The 18557-nt window shown below is 37.1% G+C and overlaps 1 protein-coding gene across 4 annotated transcripts in view; it reads right to left on the reverse strand.

Annotated features, from left to right (window-relative positions):
* The window catches only part of LNX2 (ligand of numb-protein X 2), a 79510-nt gene that overhangs the window by 39601 nt on the left and 21352 nt on the right, over positions 1–18557 (reverse strand). Inside the window, exons 2-3 of one of the 4 annotated variants that reach the window (XM_028104716.2) lie at positions 3416–3492; positions 1236–1446 (exon numbers count right to left, since the gene is read on the reverse strand). The exons of 2 other annotated variants lie outside the window; for them this stretch is intronic. The gene's annotated coding sequence lies outside the window, so the exon portion shown is untranslated. The remainder of the gene's footprint in view (positions 1–1235; positions 1447–3415; positions 3493–18557) is intronic. One more of the 4 variants, XM_028104714.2, reaches the window with a different exon arrangement.

Here is an 18557-nt window from a genome sequence, read left to right on the forward strand (position 1 = left end):
AAAGGTAAAATGTTGAGATGAGCCTATACTGGAGAAGTCTGTCTTTCCTGGAATAAAGTTCTTTCCCCTACTGGAAGAAGCACGCCTGGGTATTTAGCTGTATAAAAATACTTAGCATGCTAGATGACAGTCTTAAATAAAGTCTATTCCTTTTTTTTTTTTTTTAAGATTTTATTTATTTAACAGAGAGAGAGAGAGAGAGTGCACAAGCAGGGGAAGCGGGAGAGGGAGAAGCAGGGAGCCCGATGCGGGGCTAGATCCCAGGACCCTGGGATCATGACCTGAGCTGAAGGCAGTCGCTTAACCAACTGAGCCATCTAGGTGCCCCAAATGACTTCTATTCTTAATCAAAACTTATTTCCTATTGCATGTCACTAAGAAAACTACCAAAGAGCAGTTTCCAACAATTCCTCATATATAATTCTCTTTTTCTACATAAAACTGTAATTCAGCACACTTAACTATTTGTCTATCCCTTCTTATGGTGTTTGAAAAACCTTTTTAAAATTCTTAAGATGCTACTTGTAGTAGCATGTACCCTACTTAATAATCTAGAAAATTAGTAAGCTAAGCAAAAAATGCTAGAAGCTATGAAACTTAGGCTCTAAGCTCTACGCCAGCTGGGTAACTAGGTCACTATGCAATTAACTCTTTCATTCACCAAATGTTTATCCAATGTCTACTATGTGCTAGCATATCATATATATTCTGGTGCCTTGGCTTCCTGTGTATAAACTATCAGCTTTGCCTAAATACTAATTGATCTCTCTCTCTTTCTCTCTCTCTCTCTCTCTCACACACACACACACACACACACACACACGGAGTTAAATGTAGTTCTAAAATTCTTATGATTCTGTCTTTTTATATTTAATAAAAGGCTCAGTGATATGTCATATTTACCTGTCAGTCCCAACATTTGTTATTTTTTTTGGTAACTTCAAGATTTAAATATTCTATAAAATGGAGGTTAAATTGTGGTGAGCAGAGAAATAACCAATCTGAAATGTCCTTCTACCTTTAATCTTCTAGTTTTGAACCACTAAGCTATGATGAAAAACTTTTTTAAATGCAAAAGGATAAAGGCCAAAATCAAATTGCATTACCTTCCCATGTCTCAGAGGTTCAGATAGTGATACTAAAGCTGTATTTTTAAAAAATCATACTATATTATGTTACCTTAGAGTAATTTAACAATAGAATTGATATAAAACTATTTCGAAAAAGAAACATACCATATGGAATGCTAAACATGTCTAGACAGCTAAGTATCCAGACAAACCTCTGCCAATAATTAAAGACCTCTGTGGAAAGAACTTTATTCCAGGAAAGACAGGCTCCGGCAGCACGTGGGCTCTTCCCAACAGCACTCCTCACCAGCCAGCTGAGTTGGGGCAATTTCTAATGTCTTAGAGAGTGTCACAAATTCCTAAGTGTTGCATATACCTAAAAGATACAGGGTTGGTGGTGAGACAGAACTACGGTTTTCATTGGTTCGGTTTTATTGCAGAGGTTTACCTGCTGGCTATCATTTAAATGCTTCTATTACATTCAAAGGCGAGGGTTCTCATCTTAATAAATTAAATAATCTGTTTTCTCCTAAAGGATGAAAATTTTAACTTCTTGCACAGTACATATAGAAAACATTTGTTTCCAAGTGATAAGTTCTTAATTTTAAGGTCTTTTAAAAAATCTCTAGTTTCAATGACTGTAGATCACAATTCCTCCACTAACTCTCAATTATCCAAGGGAGTGAAAAGCATCGAAAGAGCCCCTGGAGTTAGTTTGAGGATTTGAGACCTGGGTTCAAAATTTGGCCCTGCCCCTCCCTCCCTCACTAGCAATGTGACATCGTGATGTGCACAGCACTTAAACGTCCATAAATCTCAATTTCCTTATGTGTAAAATAACAACGGTTTCTTGCTTACACACAGGATTAATGTGAAGCTAAAAACGTTACATAGCGGGAAAGAAAAAGAAAGTACAGCAGGGAAGACAGTACTGGGAGAAGGGCAGTTTTTTAAGTGGGGTGATCAGGAAAAAGCTCACTGTCAAGGGACACTTCACTTAAAACCAAAAGGAGTAACTAGAAAGCCACATAGGTACCTGATATAAAAATGTTCGTTCCAGACAAGTGCAATACTAAGTATAAAGGCCCGGAGGAGAGAATGTGCCTGGTGTGTTCACCGAACAGTGAAGTGGCCAGTGTGGAAGAAATGCACAAAGCAGAGGGAAGAAAACAAGTCAGAGCGGTAATGGGGGCTAACTAAATCTTGCAGGGCTTATAGAACTTTGGCTTTTACTCTGATTAAGTACCTTAACAGGATCACTGTGGCTGTTGTGCTGAGAACCAGTGAAGGGGCCAAAGGCAGAAGCAATTAGGAGCCTACTGAAATAGTCCAAGCAAGAGAGAACGGTTGAAAGAACCAGGTGGGCATGGCTGAGATCATGAGAGGAGACTCAATTCTGGATGTATTTTGAAGACAGATCAATATTGATCTGCTGATGAATAAAATGTATGCATGGGCTAATTGTGGGGGGGGGAGTCATAGATGATCCCAAGGTTTTTGGTCTAAACTAGAAAAACAGAATTAACATAACCAAGATGCAAAAGTATATCAGAGAGTAGGTTAAATGGCTCTGCTCAAGTTTGGACATCTTAAGATTGAAATGACTATCAGATCTCCAAGTAGAGACCCTGAGCAGGCAGCTAAATATACAAGCCCTGTTCAAGGGAGAGGACTGAGCTGGTCATATAAATTTAGGAAGCATCAGTGTGTAGAAAGGAAAAGTGTATAGATAGGAAAAGATCACCAAAGGAGAGTGGATGAGTATAAGCAGAAGAGAGGTCAGGGGACTGAGCCTTGAGACAGTCCAACATTATAAAGTCTATGAGATAAGACGGGACCAAGCTGAGGCAGAGTGGATACTGTGGTAGGAAGAAAATTAGGAGAGTACGGTGAGCAGAAACCAAATAAAGTGCTTCAAGGAAGAGAGAAGAACTGACTGTGTTAAATCCTGCAGGCGAGTAAAATAAGATTAAGACTGAGAAATAAGCCTTGGATTTAGCAACATGGAATTCACCAGTGACCTTGATATAGTTTTGGTGGAATGAGAGGAAAAGCTTCCTGGAAAGAGTTCAAGAGAGAACTGGAAGAGAGGAATTTGAGCACAGACAATTCTTTTGAGAAATTATGCCATATGGAAAAGGGGAAAATCTTGAATTCTGGGAGGAATTGAGACTATCAGAGGTCAAAGCAACCCCCCCCCCTTTAACAAAACACTTTTCACCTCCACATGTTCAAGATTATTGTATTCACATACATCCTTAATTCCTTTCTTCTTGCAACAGATCTCCCAATTCCCTGTCTGAAGGTGAATTCCCCACCCCCGACCTGGGCTCAGTGTCTCATACCTTTGGCAATCTCTGTCATGTTTCCTGTTTTTCCTCAACCTCTCCTTCCCCTCCACATGAAGTTCATGTCTTGACAGCTTTAAAAATAAAAACAAAAGATTTGTCTACAATTATTACCCTTTCCCCCACCTTCATTTCAATATTTCTGACATGTAAGACCATCAGTGCAGTCTCCAATTCTTTACCCAAAGGGTTTCCATCTCCATCAGCCCAAGACTGGTTTTGTTGTGGCCAGAAGGGTCTAACTGCCAAATCTCACGGTCACTTCTCAGTTCCAGCTTCTGCTTTACTTCCAAAATTCTGACTCCTACCAGCAATGTGTAAGCATGCTAACATCTCCCAAACTGTTCTAATCCTGGTTGATTTTATTCTTTTTATTATTTATAAATCTGACCATTGAAAATACCAGTGTAATATCTAATTTTTCCTTCAGTTTGCATCTCTTTGACTCTCACTTTATATGATTATTATACTTATTTCTCTTGTGAGCACCTCTATATCCTTGGCCCATTTTTTTTCTATTGAATTATAGTGTTTTTCTTGACATGAACTTAATATATTGAGGATCAAAGCTCTTTATCGATTATAATTTTTTCCCAGGCATCCTGTGTGCCTGTGTGTCCCGACATAGAAAAGTTGTCCATTTTCATGTAACTGAATACATTCGTTCCTTCAAAAATTCTTCCACTACTCTGTTCTTCCATAAAGATGTGCCTCTATTTTCTTTATTTGTATAGTTTTTAATAAAACGATTATCACACTGTTCCGGTCAGTATATGAGAACAGATCTACCTTTATTTTTCTCCCAATAGGTATTACATAATTGTCCCAGTTCCCATATATCTGACTCACACTTATGTTCAAAAACCATGTCATTATTTCCTTCTAAATAATCCTATTACAGCACTTCCTAATGGCACTTCTAGTCTCCCAGCACCCTGTAACTAGAACCAGAGAATCCTGTTTCTTTCTCACTCTCTTCCTCATTTTTCAACACCCAGTCAACAAGTTCCCACCGACTCCCCCTCCAGAACATGTTACTTGTGTGTCCTCTACCCTCCATCCATTCCACTACTACTCCCAAATTAGACTGCAGTTATTTGTTGCACCTGTTCTTTTAGCCATCACTCAAAAGGGTTTCCAGGCATGCTCCTCCTGTCTTAGCTACCCCGTACAACACTAGCAACCCCAAAACAGTGATATTATTTTCTTCACATTCTTCTGCAGCCCCCAATTGCTTCTACAAAAGGAAAGCCAAATTCTTCAACCTGGCACTTAAACCTTCCAGATCTGGCTCCTCCAGTTTCATTTCCTGACACAATTCTACACATTCCACCCTTTGGCTATGCTGAACTACTTACAACTTCCTGACCGCAGCATGCTAGTCCCTCTGCTTGGAATGTCATCTCCTACCTTGTTGGTCTGCAGATCCCCTGTCCATTTAATGGCCAGCTCAAGTGAACCCTCTGCTACAAAGCTGTTTCTCATCCAGCCAAACAAAATCACTCATTCTGTCCCGTGAGCCACCATTTTATTATTATTTCATTATGCCCTTCACTGCTGTAGTGTGCAATCACTTGCTTAGATGTGTCTTCCCTACTGGGCATCCCTTAAAAGCCAGGCAGCATGTCTTACATTAGTCATAGGCCCAGCATCTTGTAGCATGCCTGACACAACACGTGGTTAATAACAATCTCAAGAATGAATAAGTCCTCCGCTTTCACTTGCCTCACCAAATCTGGATTCTAGCTCTAGAATTTTTATTCCCACTGCCTCTGTTCTAAATCAGGTTCCTGTTACTTCTTGATTACCTCCCATCTCTCGTTTCACCTCCCCATCACAAAAGGTGATCTCATGACAAACAACTATGATTCTATCATTTCCCCCCAGGGGGGGAAATCTGTTAATAGAAGAAAGGCCAAGTATCTTAAAAGATACTCTGACTCTTATTCCCACCTCTAAGGCTCCAAACCCTGTATTCTAGCCAGACGCTGCTTCAAACCACTCCCTGAACACAGACCTCATACCACTCTGTTTCCAGGGACTGCTGGTTTGTCACTCTCCTCTGATAATATCTTCCTGAGTCTCTCCTTCCTTTTTCTCCCTACACTGTCCCTCTGCACCCCCAACATTATACTCCCATTACTCTTCCCACCAATTTCCTAGGCTTCTTCCCTGTTACATACTTATCTTCTTAAATAGAAAATATTAACCATAAGTTTTTATCTAAAAATTATTATATATATATATATATCCATGGGATTCTTCCACATAAAGCATTACAGTTGAGTCAATTTGTTAGTTTTTCTGTCACCTCCCTTAATGTTTGCCACCTAATGGCACTTCTAGACTCTCAGCACCCTATAACTAGAACCAGAGAATGTTTCTCTCTCTCTCTATCCCTGTCACAGATACAATACACACACACACACACACACACACACACACACGCACGCACACTTGTAGTTTGTCGCTGCTAATCTGCTCTAGGCTGGGCATTCACATATCCAAACTTGTTAGGAACCTCGAGTCAGGAGCTGGGCTTGGTGAGGCTTGGGAAAAAAACCACAAGGTGTGTGGCTTCCATGAAGTAAATTGGACACAAATGGTTATGGTGCTCGCCAGTCTTTTTCATGTCTGGTATTTCACTGTTCAAGGTGGCTTCCTTAAAAATGAACTCTAAATGAGAGTACCCGATGGAGCAAAAAGTACTAAGATTGGTCAGGATTCCAGCCGATCTCAAGAGTGACCCAGCACAGCTGAGTTACCAGAGCTGCATTATAGCCTTGCCAACGTAAAAACTCAACTGGATTTGTTTACTCAAGAATGGTTGGTTCTCTCTCTACCCCTCCTGCTCATGCTCTCTCTAATCAATAAATAAAAACTTTAAAGAAAAAAAAAGAAGAAGAATTTTACTATGAGATTTACCATTTTCAGATACAATATAGGGAGAGGAATTATTGGGAAATGAAAAAAATCAAATCATACTGTAGAATAGGGTTACTTCTGGACCATTTTTTGTCGAGTACCTATTCTTAAATATGGGATGTAGATTCTTGTTCAATTTCTCAAAGACTGACAGTTCTTGAACATGTTCTTAAATTTTGTGATTTTTTTTTTGTCCTGTTGGGGCTTCTAATTTAAGATAAATATTATGAGAAGCTTTTGAAAAGTGGCAATAATTACCATTAGATATTTCAATGGTTTTATCATTAATATTAAGAGACCTTTAGCTAGAGACAATTTAAGAAAGAAGAGATTTCACAATTCTTATTGGTTCCTATATCCTAGTCCTAAGTAACACCTCCACAAAAATCTAATGGTCTTGTTGAAAAAAAACCTTAAAATTTAAAATCATTAATACACACACACACACACACACACACACACACATATATGCTACTATTTGACATAGTCATTTTCTACTCCAACATCTTGTACTGTTGCTTTTCTCAAATTTATTTATTAAGAGAGTGGACTTAAAGTTTTTTACTTTATTTCTCTCGATGTACTAATACATTCAGAGTTCATCATAACACTTTAGAAATGCTTCTTCACTTTTAAGAATGCCTAAAGTGTTTTGACCAGTAGGAAACCTAGTTTAGGGAATATGAAAAATATCCTTAATTCCCATGTTTTTTTACTTAAATATAGAAATTTAAAAATTATACTTCCCTTTAAATTTAAATGAATTCACATAAACAATTAAGCAATTATAAGTTACCAATTACCTTATATTTACATTTCTTGTTATTAAGTACATCTTAACATATGGTATAAACAGCTCAGCACCATATGCTTATTTAATATTCTGAATGATGACTACGTCCTTCTAGCTATATTTCTGCAGTGGTTGGAGATACACAATAATACACATGAAAAGCGTTGTGTTGCGACGTATGTATGACGTATGTGGGGGAGTGAAATGCACAATATGTAAAATATTATTTCACCATATAACAACTTATAGTCAGGCTTAGTAAAATTACATTAAGTATATGTATACTATTTTTAAAGTAGATGAAATGCTATTAACTACTCAAATGTAAATAGCAAATATTAGCTGTAGTGCACTTAATAATTGAAAAGGGCAGTTAGATGAGTCAGTCTTTATACCATATAATTTACAAATGCCCCAAACTTCTAACACCAAATTTCGAAGTTGAAGGAGGAATGAAAAAGATATTACCGAGTATATTAACTTCTGATAGAAAAGGAGTTAATATAAGTTAATTATTGATTTTAAAAATATTTTCCCTTAAACACTATCATCTTCTAACTATCATCGCCCAGGCAATTGCCTTTATTTTTTTGGCAGGGGCTGGGGATAAGTATGCTTATCATTTAAAAATATTGACTTAAAAATTTTAAAGCCATATATTATTCTAATTTACATCAATGAATTATAAATCATTGGCAAACTGGTCAAATAAAAAAATGGCTATATTAGACTTAATATATTTGTCCTTTAACTTAAAACATAACATACAGAACATTAAAAGCAGTACTAACTGGGATGGGGATCACAGGTGACTATTTTCTTCTTATGTTTACCTAGATTTGCAAAGTTTTCTAAAATGGCCATGTACAACTTGTATAATAAAAATCAAGTTCATCTGTTTACTTAAGAAGCAATACATACTCTCCAAATGAACAGACTAGTGTGTGAAACTGATAAATGAAGAAGGGAAAGGAAGAAAAACAGGACCTACACAGGGACGGGGCACGTGAGGACAGTTCCCCAGCTTCTTAGCAAGTTCGAAGGTTTCCTACAATTCAAAGGTGGAAGCATGACACGGATGGAGTATAAAGATCTTCAGGATCTCTTTGGCGTTATTATTTCTTTCCATATGCTAAATATAAATGTCTAGATTAAACTTTCTTAAAAATGGAGGATTTCGGTAACATATCCCAAGGAGGTGTTAAATGGGACTGGTTAGACCAAAGAATTCCAGAGGAAGGGGATCAAATAAAACAGCAACTTCTGTTACAGGAAGCTCCCCATCTCCGTAAATGCACTCACTCAGAGACTACCACCCCAATGAAGCCAGGCATGTGAATCTGAACAGGATCTACCCTTCCATGCCTCCCAGGATAAATAACTGTGGAGGCCCAGAATTCGGCCAAACACCTGTGGAAATTAATAAAGGGAAAGTTCACTAAATAGAGTGCAGAGGCTAGAAGTAGGAGCCATACCACTCAACCATCAATTACAGGAAGAACCGTCAATTACAGACTACAACAGAAGAATCCTGAACAGGAAAGACTCAACCAATTACAGGCCCCAACAGGAAAAGATGGACATTGCACCTCCTACAAGGAATCAGCTGCCCCTGACAACTCATCCAATGAGAAACCATCATCACCCTGAACTCTTGCTTTTCTCCAAGGGACTTTTGTTCAAAACAACCCCTCCCAACTTCCTCCTCCTTCTCCATAAAATGACATTCCTCTCCTTTGTGGGACTTGCCTATTGTTCTGCCAAACCTTGCATGTCCTAAATTAAAATTCTCCACTAGTCCCAAAAAAATTCATTTTTGCTGTTAAAGTAACTTTTATTTATAAGGTTAACACACATAAATAAGAGTACAAAAAGAGTTCATTCAGTTGTATCTAATCTTTTTGCATGAAAAGGGCTTATTAGCCTGTGAAGAAGTCCCAAGGACCAAAGGGTCCTATTTTGACCCTCTCCATCCCAATGAAGAGCTTAATAATCTAACAGTGTTTGATCAACTCAAAACAAGTAAGCCCAGTTATTCTCTGCCCCTATAGTCCTCTATACTCGACCAACTAACTTTTCAGCCTCTTTACATCTCAGGTGTAACTGCAACCCCCTACTATTACTATTCTTGGACCATTCATTTAGTGCCCATCCCAGAGATCCAATGACCCATAATTTGCTCCCTCCCCACAAATCCTCTTCAAATACAGATTTCCCCCACTATCTGAGAGCAGAGCATTCCAATGAAATCTATTGCTAAGTTGAAATGACATAAAGCAAAGAAGCAATCACCATTAATTTATATGGAAAAAATTTTGAGCATTCCCAGACCCCAAAAATAACCTCTCTTAAGCTTTTCTGATACCTTAGGACACATCCTGCCAACAGATGCACAAAATAAACAGAGACAAAGCACAGATGCTCACAGACACAGTTCAAAGCTGTGGCAGCTTGATGGCAAGATGCTGAGTGCAGCTCTCCAGGAAGGGCTGTGGGGCCGCTCTGGCCACTCTGGCCAACCCGGATGTGCGCTGCCTCTGTTCACTGCAAAACAAACACTGAATGCTGTTTTTGCTTTTGGGTTTTTTTGTTTTTTTGTAAAAGCAAAAATCCTCTTTGGATTTCTTTCAATTAGTGAAAACAGATACTACTGTAGATCCTCTGAAAAAGCAAAGTGGCAGAACACAAACTTTTGAAAAGTGGGGATACCTGTTATTTTGCCTGTGTAACTACTCTTAATAATAAAATACACACATAAAATTACTGAGAGCTTCAGTTAAGCATGAGAGCCAGTTTTTCAAACGCAGAGGTGTTAAAATGGTGGCTGCCTATTTTACTGAGTTAAATAATTCCACGAACATACAGAAAACAAGGAAATTTATGGCTTTTGAGAAGTTTATTCAGCTTTTCAAAATATTATCTCAGGATATTGCTTCTGAATGGATTTAGAATTTCACGGCCATAGATATTATACTGTGGCCTTTAATGTAATTTTTAATTACATTAATTACATTCATCTTTAATATATTAAATTGCACCCCATGAATACTTACTGAATGTCCAGTACGTGCTAGGCTGGGAACTAGGCAAATAAAATTAAGTACCTAATACACAATTCTATTAATTGAACACATTTACATCTCCATTTTCAACCTGTATATTTAACAACAGTTTTTAAGAGAACAAATTTGATCAAAATTGGAAATAATAACAAAAGAAAAATTCATTTTAATTTGTGGCTCTTGGCAGATAAAATGTTTTCAATGTACATTCTCTTCATTTTAATTCATTTCACTGGAATTTGAAAAGCAGATAGAGGCACACGGTAAATGCCCATAAAAGGAAATCCTTTGGCTTAGAGAACAATCTTAAAGCAGGTCAGAAATCCACTACACAAAAATAAATATTTTCAACTAAATATGACTTATATAATTATTGTGAGGGCGACTTTTAATCTACATGAGTACTGAAGTATCCAGTTCACAGAGTTTACAGATTCATTAGTTAGCTAGATGAACTTTACTCTAAAAACAAATTCTAACAGAAAATATGGTAAAAAGGAAAGGACCTGCTGGAGGGACGTTAAACTTAGAGGTGGGGCCAGTCCTCAGATGAATGCTATGTCATGAATTTATTTTCTTAATCTTTTCTCTCATCCCTGTCCTTCCCTTTCTCTATTTCAATATTATTCTCTACCCTTACCTGCCTTTTCTTTTTTAAACAAAATCTAAGGTAATAAATCTCAATAAACTGGTTTGTATACGATCTATGAAAATTAATATACTACCTTGTTCTAAGGACATTTGTTATATACAGAAGACAAAATGAAATATTAAAGGAACAAATATTTAATTAATTTAAGATACTGCCAAAGAAGGATATCTGAGTGGAGCTGACTTAACAAGGAGATTTTCTCATACTCCCATTATCATAAGACATGGATAGATGCCTCTTTGTAAAGTTTAACCTGCTGGCATGAGAGTGTTGCATTTTCCCCTCAAAAACGATCAGGCTTCCTGTCAGCCTTCCTGTTTTTTCCGTTATCAATAGTAAAACTCTCTATCATTAGATAGATTATTGCTGGAGGGAAATGATGTGAATAGGTCCGCATGTTGGGGAGAGGACTATGGCAGCAGATTTGGTACAGGTTAGGAGGTATGGCAATAATGCAAGAAGGCAAAACAGGAAGTTCCTGCAATGGTCAAGATGAATGGTAATGAGAACCTGAACTAATGTAATGAGTAGGAATAATCAAACGAGGGGTGGATTTGAGCAACAGTGTAGGATGTTCAAATAATAAAGAGAGAAACAAGAGGGCAAGGGGTCAGCATATCAAAACCAGCACAGACATATCAAAGAAAAAAGAGCTATAAGTGAACTTTCCTCATATTTCCCACCAAAATACAACTACTTTCCCTATAATTCAAGATTAGTTTCTCAATCATAAATATAAGAATTTCCTGATACTTCCTAAAGCCCAAATTTAATAACCCATTTACTATCATACTGTGATTTATCCTCTATGGAGAAATAAAATGTCTTGCAAGATTTACAAAAAATGCCCATCGTCTGGAGGAGTTGTAGTCTCAGGCTCTAACCTGCTTTGAAGAACAAAGGCACTGGGCTAGACAATCAGCAAAACTTCTTCCAGCTCAAACATTCCAGCATAGCACTGGGCAGGGAGTAGGGGGAGCTTAGAGGAAGGAAGTCTCGCCACTGTTCAAAAGTAAAACACAGAACAGCTACGGTCAACACCTATGGCCCACCCTGTCTGAAATATCGATGCCCAGTAAGCTAAGGAAAAACATACAGTGTAGCCAGAAAAAAAATTGAGACCCAGGCAACTAAAATGAGAACAAGTGAAAAGAACAAGACCATGGGGAGAGGACAAAATATTAGGATTTTTGTTGTTAGACAAGGGCCATAGGACTGATACCATGAAGAGACAAAGAGTGTAAATTAAACAGGGATTAACTCATGAGAGCAATTTTAAAATATAAAAGGAATCACTGAGGAGATAATTATAATAGCTGATATGTACTGAGTGCTCACTCTATGTCAGGCATGGTATTAACTGAGATGGGGAATTAAGATTTAATCTTCATGAGTTTGATACATCAGCAGCAGCAGCAACCTCATTTTTCAGATGAGGAAGCTGAAAGAAAGAAATATTAAGTAACTTGCCCATCATGCCAAAGCTAGTAACTGAGTGAACATGATTCAAATCAGGCAGTCTGATTCCAGAGCTATAATTTTGTAAGTACATACACTTACAAAATAAATATGTAGAGGTTGCACAAGCCAAAATATGCCAAACTCATATATGTTCATATAAATAAATGGATGATAGACCCACAGGGAAATTATTTACCCTCTGTTGGTAATTGTAGAGGCTAACTTCCAGAAGAAAATAGATATTGCTATTTGTATAAAAGGGCCAAAATACTAGAGAGACCTCATATTTTTAGTCTCAAGGGAATTTCCAGCAATTTTGCATTTTCATTTTTATTTTTACTGTGATAAAACGGGGCCTTCAAAATCAACATTCCTCTTTAATTCACAAAATCCAAATAACTTTTTGCTTCTGCATTCAATATCAAAATCAATTTGAATGAACATAAAACTGTATAGCATCTCAATTTTTGAGCTGTCCATCAATCTCTAAAAGCTTCTTGGAAAACACTCACTTATATTTGCCATGGGACATAAAGTTTTTACAAAGTTTCTGAATGTAACCTTCATATATAAAAGGGTATATAAAGAAATGTTTTAACCATACTTACAGCTTTCTTCCTGGGCCTTTAAGGTATAAAAGGAAAGTTTATGTTTCTTCATTGCAACAATGCTGTCACCCAAGGCCATCTACTACTACCTCATAAATTAATGTCTCAAGATCTGGAATCCCACCTGTTTTTTCTTGTCAGTGGCTCTGAGTTATAGAAGTAGTTTTGGATATAAATGCCTCTATCTCTACCAGCATCCTCAATGCAACATGAACTTTTTTTTCCCCCAAAGATTTTATTTATTTGAGAGAGACAGAGAGTGAGAGAGCACACACACAAGTGGGCAGAAGGGCAGAGGGAGAGGGAGAAACAGACACCCTGCTGAGCAGGGAGCCAGGCTCAGGTCATGATCCCAGGGTCTTGGGGTCAGGCCCTGAGTCGAAGGCAGACGTTTAACTGACTGAGCCACCCAGGCACCCCAACGATCCTAACTTATGATTCCTAGTAAGAGAGGTTCACTTATATTACAGACAATATAATTATGTTCTAACTATGTAAAGGTTTATTAGTAATACTTATTAACAAAGCATTCATTAGGAAAGAAAATCAGTAAGTGATAGACAGTAGAATGAAAACAAACAACAAAGTTATCTAGCAAAAACAGAACAGCATTCATGCTTACCAACACCTGGAGCTCTGCAGCAAACTATTTTAATGGAAAGGAAGACCTTCAAAAGAATACTGGAAAAAAGTGAATATTGAACAACTCTCCCTCAAATTAAATTTTTATACTTTGGTTCTCAAAACTCAAGAAACCTCTATCCGAAAACTTAAACTTCTGTGTCTTGGTTAACAATGGCAGCAGCAAATATCACCTACAGAGTATTAAGAGTAACCCCAACAATCTTGGTTGCTGTTTCCATGGAAACAGTCCAAATTAAGAAAACCTAACAGTAAAACATAATGTATTAAAAAAACAAAACACTTTGTTTTTCCCTATCAGTTAACTAACATGGCATATAACAGGTACATAAATTAAGCACTAGAAAGTTCAGAATTCACTCAAAAAACATTTGCTAGTTATATGCTATGTGCCAGGCACTGTGCTAGGGGAGAGGGTTACTGTGGAGAAATAGACAGACAGTCCTTGCCCTCACGATCTTAATCTAGTACAAAGGTCTCAATTAGCCAGTGATACAAATATATATAAAACAATAAAAATACATGATATATCTTTAGAAGAGCTTAACAAGGACGTTCAAAGTAAAGCTTCCCTGAGAATGTGACATTTTAGCTGATATTTGAGGAAGGTCAACTGAAAAGTCCTCAGAGAGCATGAGGAAAAGCTGGGAAGACTGCAGGGGTGCAAGTAATTCACAAGACACTAGGGACAATGTTAAGGATTTAGATGTTTATTCTATAAACAAAGAGAAAATAATGAAGGGTTCTAAGGACAATGACGAGATGAGATCTGTAATTTCAAAAACTTATTCTGGATATATTGTGAAACAAGAATTAAGGGGAAGCTTGAAAGAATGGAGGGAGTCCAGTTAAAAAAACCATGAGAGTAGTCTGAAAGAAAAAAGAGAACTTGAATTAAGACGCTAGCAGTATAGAGGGAGAATGATTATCAGGAGGCAGATAAGGACTGAAGAGACTCCCCACATTATATTATACCTACAAGATAAGGAGCCACAAAAGGAAAACTATCTGGGGGAAGGTGGCATCCTTCATAGAATGATAAAACAAAACACATACCTGGTTGTTTCAAAGACACCATAACAGACCCAAAATCAAACCCAAGATCATTTCCACCAAAATTTGGCCCTCCACTGGAGAATGGGCTCATTAGCACTCACCATATAGGCACATAAGCCAGAAACTCAGAAGTAACCTTTGATACTGCCCTCTCCCTTACCTCCCACACCTAACCCTGTATAAAGTCCTACCAATTATACTCTGCATAATTCTGCTCTGACTTCACTCTCCAACTATTACTTCTTCCACAGTCCTCATGCATTTCACTTCTCTATTCCACAGATTCTCTATTTGTTCCTTTACAGTGTCATGCCCCGTTTTGACTCAAGGCCTTTGTAAATGTTCCATCTGCCTGTAATATGTAATACTGTAATACTCCTTCTCACTATCCTCTCCTAGATAACTCGTTTTTTAAAATGTGATGTCTAAAAAAAAAAAAAAATGTTCCATATGGCACTCAAGACTACGACAGATCCCCTATTACCTGGTCTTAAACACCCTTGTGTTTCCCTCTTAGTACTTATCACAGTAATTATTCATCTGTATGATTATTTAATATGTCTCCCCCACCAGAACGGAAGCTCTGTGAGTGATGGGCTGGTGCTCTGTTCAGCATTACAGCCTTAGCACCAAACATACCACCTAGCACACAGGAGAAGATCAATATTTTTTAAATCTATCATTAATTCAAAATTACTGATAAATTACCCAGGATATATAAAGGAAAGAATTTAGGCTAGGTTTACATATCTATACGAGAATGGAAAGTATTTAACAGGAGTAAGATAGTCTTTTCCCTCAAAGAACTTCCAATCTAACCAGCAGACAACCATTATATAAGCAAAATATACATACATAGAGACATAGAAGCCTAACTGGAGGATCATACACTAAGTAACGAAGCCCCTAAGCAACACTACTTATAGATACAAACTGAATGAGCGTCTCTGTAGGATTCTCCCAGTTGCAAATGATAGAAAATCTGACTGAAACTGGCATAAGTAAAAAAACAAAAACAAACAAAAAAACAAGTCAGGTGACTGGACTTAGGACTCTCTCCCTCTCTCTCTCTCTCTCTCTCTCTCTCTCTCTCTCTCTCTCTCTGCTTCCTCTGGACACACAGGCTGTATGAACCTGGAGCTGGGAAACTTTTTACCACTCCTTCCCTCTTCCCCCTCAGTTAAAGAAAAAAACAAAAAGGCATTATATAAACAACATGCAATAAACTCCCAGAGAAACCACACAACTTATAATAATCTATCTAAAGACACTGCCACTCAGCCCCACTTTTTCCTTTTCTTTCTTTTTTCTTTTTGCGAGGTGGGGAGGGGCAAAGCGAGAAGGAGAATCTGGAGGAGGCTCCATGATGCGGATCTCAATCCTACACCCCTGAGATCACCACCAACCCGAAACCAAGAGTTGGAATCTTAACCAACTGAACCACCCAGGTGCCCCCAACTCTTTGTTTAAAAAAAAAGAAGAAAAAAAAAGGAAAACTGACAAGCCCAAAGAAAGACAATTGTATTAATGAGCTAGAATTACTTCTCTGTACTCTGACTCCTCAAATAAGGCTATGATTTAGTATAATTAAAAATACAGACTAAATATCACCAAAGCAAAGAGAAATAAAGTTTATATAACAAATCATGCATGAAAAAACAGGCCATAAAAAGTTCTATTATCAATTAATATTTTTCCAACAATTTACTTTGAAAGTTTTCTAAGTTTAACATTTTTTACAGTGAATGCCTGTATCTTGCAAATCTACCATTAACATTTTATACATTTGCTTTATCTCCTATCTACCCATCCTTCCCTCCATCTTAGCTTTTCAGGTACTTCAGAGTATAATACAGAGGTCAGTACACTTCTCTCTAAATATTACAGCATAGATATCATTAACTGAAGTTTTATATTTGTTGATATTTTTCTTTTGAGGTAAAATTAATATTTCTGCATTGTTTAAAGTGTATATTCACTGAGTTTCTGACAATTGCATACATCTACATAACATAGACCTCTGTTAAGATATGGGACATAATCATCACCCCAGAAAGTTCCTTCATATCCCTTCCCAACCACTGCCCTGATTTTTTTTACAATAGATTAGTTTTGCTTTTTCTAGAATATCATATACATGGAAACACAGAGTATGTACTCTCTTGTGTAAGACTTCTTTTACTCAGCACCCAAGTTGTGGTATATATTTAGCAGTCTGTTTCTTCTCATCCCTCAGCAGTATCCCACTTTATCATGCTGCTTATTGGTGGACAACTGGGCTGTTTCCAGCTTTTGGTGATTATAAATAAAAGCTTCTATGAATATTCTTGTACAAACCTATGAGCATATGTTTGGGTAAATACCTGAGAGTGGAAGGCTTGGGATTCAAGACAGGTATATGCTTGGTTTTATTTAAACACACAGTGGGGTGCCTGGGTGGCTCAGTTGGTCGAGCGTGCAACTCTTGGTTTTGGCGAAGGGCATGATCTCCTGGTAATGGGATGGACCCCGTGAATGGAAAGTATTTAACAGGAGTAAGATAGTCTTTTCCCTCAAAGAACTTCCAATCTAACCAGCAGCACAGCAGACTCTGTGCTCAGCATGGAGTCTCCTTCAGATTCTCTCTCCTTCTCTCCCACTCACTCTCTCTCTCAAATAAATAAAATATTAAGAAAAAAAATAAAATAAACACACACACACACACACACACTGCCAGATCTTTCCCAAAGTGGTCGTACCAGTTTAGGCACACACACACACACACACACACACACACACACACACACACACACACACACACACACACACACACACACACTGCCAGATCTTTCCCAAAGTGGTCGTACCAGTTTAGGCTCCCACCAAGAATATACGAGTGGTTGCTCCATATCCTTGCCAACATTTGATATTGTCAGCCATTTTATTGTTAGCCATTGTGTTGTATGTGATTAGTTAACACTTTACTTTTGAGTTGCAATGATTTGAGATTATTATAGCACAAGAATAACTGAGAGGTACATAAAATATAGGACAATATTAAGAAAAATTACAATATTATAAATTTTATATAGAACTTTTATATAAACCTTTTTCCACTTTCTAGAAGTCACATGACTGAAAGTATACTTTCTTCTATAAATTTTAATTTTAATGTATTTTTTATTCTAATTCTAGTAGTTAACATACAGAGTTATATTAGCTTTAGGTGTATAATATAATGATTCAACAATTCTATACATTACTCAATGCTCACTGTGATACTGTACTCTTAATTCCCTTCACCTATTTCACCCATTCCTCTACCTTTAGTAACCATGGGTTTGTTCTCTATATTTGAGTTAATTTTTTAGTTTCTTTTTTTCTGTTTTATTTCTTAAATTCCACATGAATGAAATTAAATATTTGTCTTTCTCTGATTGACATATTTCACTTAGCATTATACCCTCTAGATCCATCCATGTTGTTGCAAATTACAAGATTTTGTTCTTTTTCATGGATAATATTCCATCACACGCACACGCACACACGCACACACAATCTTCTTTATCCATTTATCTATCGATGGACACTTGGGCTGTTTCCATTAATCTGGCCATTGTAAATAATGCTGCAATAAACATGGGGGTCTATATATCGTTTCAAATTAGTGTTTTTTAATTCTTTGGGTAAATACTCACTAGAAAATACACTTCCATTTAGTTGTCTTAGGAAACAATTATGCTGTCATACGTTAGCACTTTTACTTAGGAAACTGGAGTCAAAATACTAACTTTTCTTTCTGTTCATCTCCTACTACTTAATAACTTCCAACAATTCATGGCTCACCTAACAAGCCATAATTCAGGATTAATAATATGAATTGAAACACATTTGTTAAACAGAATATTGCCCAAGTCTCCCTTTAAAACATAACTCGTTTTCTATTACTAAAAGAATGTCT

This window comes from Eumetopias jubatus, unplaced genomic scaffold (assembly GCF_037043125.1).
Source record: "Eumetopias jubatus isolate StellerSeaLion01/CBP00866 unplaced genomic scaffold, mEumJub1_p1.0 scaffold_3, whole genome shotgun sequence".
Classification (NCBI taxonomy): domain Eukaryota; kingdom Metazoa; phylum Chordata; class Mammalia; order Carnivora; family Otariidae; genus Eumetopias; species Eumetopias jubatus.